The sequence below is a fragment of the Mandrillus leucophaeus genome, unplaced genomic scaffold, assembly GCF_000951045.1.
Source record: "Mandrillus leucophaeus isolate KB7577 unplaced genomic scaffold, Mleu.le_1.0 Scaffold1188, whole genome shotgun sequence".
Classification (NCBI taxonomy): domain Eukaryota; kingdom Metazoa; phylum Chordata; class Mammalia; order Primates; family Cercopithecidae; genus Mandrillus; species Mandrillus leucophaeus.
This window is the reverse complement of record NW_012100187.1, coordinates 257,586-259,913: the sequence shown is the minus strand read 5'-3', so window position 1 is coordinate 259,913 and position 2,328 is coordinate 257,586.

Genomic DNA, 2,328 nt, shown 5'->3' with positions numbered 1-2,328 from the left:
CTAAACCTTGAGAACACATGGACACATAGAGGGGAACAATGCACACTAAGGCCTACCAGAGGGCAGAGGGTGGGAGGAAGGAGAGGGTCAGGAAAAATAACTAATGGATATTGGCTTAATACCTGGGTGATGAAATAATATATATAACAAACTTTCATGACACACATTCACATACGTAAAAAGGCTGCACATCCTGCACATGTACCACGAACTTAAACTAAGAGTTTAAAAAAATGTGGTTATTAATGCCATCCCTAATCCCATATGATGGGAGTCATTATAAAAAGGGGAAATTTGGACACCGTGCTATGAGTAGAGGGATGACCATGTGAACATACACGGAGTGAAGACAACCATCTACAAGGCAGGGAGAGAGCCTGGAAAGCATCCTGCCCTCACAGCCCTCAGCAGGAACCAACCTTGTGTACACTTTGCTCTTGGACCACCAGACTCCAAAACTGTGAGAAAGTCACAAAACTCTGCAAATCCAATCATGAGAAAAAAGAAAACCAAATATAAAATGGGCAAGATAATCTGAAAAGATATGCCGGCAAAAATATATACAAATGGAAAATAAGCACATAACACTGTCGAATGTCCTATGTCATTACAGATACACAAGTTAAAACAACTAGGAGATAGCACTCGACCCCCAGGAGAATGGCTGAATTCCCAAACACTGCAACATCAAATGTCGACACGCATGTTGAGCAACAGGAACTTTCAGTCGTTGTTTGGGATAGACCTGGAGGTATCATGAAAGCCTATTGCTAAGTGAAAGAAGAAAATTCTAAAAGGGCTACATAATGTACAATTTCAATCATACCATATTCTGAAACAGGCAACAAAGAATACACTAAAAATATTACTGGTTTCCAGGGGCTGAGTGTTGGGGTTGGTGCACAGGGGATTGATAATTAGGTGGAACACAGAGGAGATCCAGGATGGTAAAACAATCTGTGTAATACTATAATGATGAATACTTGCCGTTACACCATTATCAAAATATATAGTATCCTCAGCGTTAAGAGTGAGTCCTGACGTAAACCATGGACTTAATAATGAGGTAATACAAGTTCATCAGTTGTAGCAAACATGTCATCATAATACAAAATATAAATCAAAAGAGACACTTTGTGTGTGTGTGCAGCAAGCAGGGCAGGGTGGGTGGTGTAGATATGCAGGAACTCTAATTCTGATGAGGTTTTCTCTTTGTATTTTTGGATTAGCAATGCTCTAAAAATGAAGTTTATTCATCTATAAAAGATGCAAATGATTTGAATAGATACTTTATTAAGGGGGTATACCAATGGGAAAAAAAGCACATAAAAAGACGACAAATTTCGTATGTCATTAGGGAGATGCAAACAAAAACCATAGAAGATTCCAATACATGCTTATGAGAATGGCTAAAACCTGAAAATCTAAAATACTAAATGTAAGAGAGGATATAGAATAACAGAAATTCTCATTCCTTGATAGTTGTGATTAAAAAAAAAAGAGTACAGGCACACTTTTTTTTTTTTTTTTTTTTTTTGAGACAGAGTCTTGCTCTGTCGCCCAGGCTGGAGTGCAGTGGCGCCATCTCGGCTCACTGCAAGCTCCGCCTCCCGGGTTCATGCCATTCTCCTGCCTCAGCCTCCCGAGTAGCTGGGACCACAGGCGCCCTCCACCACGCCCGGCTAATTTTTTCTATTTTTAGTAGAGACGGGGTTTCACCATGGTTTTCACCATGGTCTCGATCTCCTGACCTTGTGATCCGCCCGCCTCGGCCTCCCAAAGTGCTGGGATTACAGGCGTGAGCCACCGCGCCCGGCCCAGGCACACTTTTACGTCAGTATCTTATAAACCTAGTCATATGACAAACTGGAAAAGTTAAAACTCCAGGAACTAAAAACAGAAGAGAGTTGCTAGTGTAGCAGGATGAGCCGCAGACAAAACCTCTCAGACACCGAGTTGTAGAAGGAAGGGCTTTAGTCAGCTGGGAGCATCGGCAAGCTACTGCCTGAAAATCCCAGCTCCCCCAGTGCACAATTTCTGCCCCTTTTAAGGGTTCATAACACTAAAGATTTCACATGAAAGCGTCGTGATTGAGCAAGCAGGGGGTACGTGACAGGGGCTGCATGCACCGGTGGTCAGAGAGAAAGAGAACAGGGCAGGAAGTTTCACAGTGTCCTATACAATGTCTGGCATCTATGAATAACATCGGTTTCTCAGTTATGAGTTGATTTTTAACTACTGGGTTTAGGCCAGGCAGGCCCAGGCCTGGTTTCGGGTCTGGCACCGGGCTGCCTGTCTTTGGTTTTACTTCCTTGGTTTTTTCTTAAA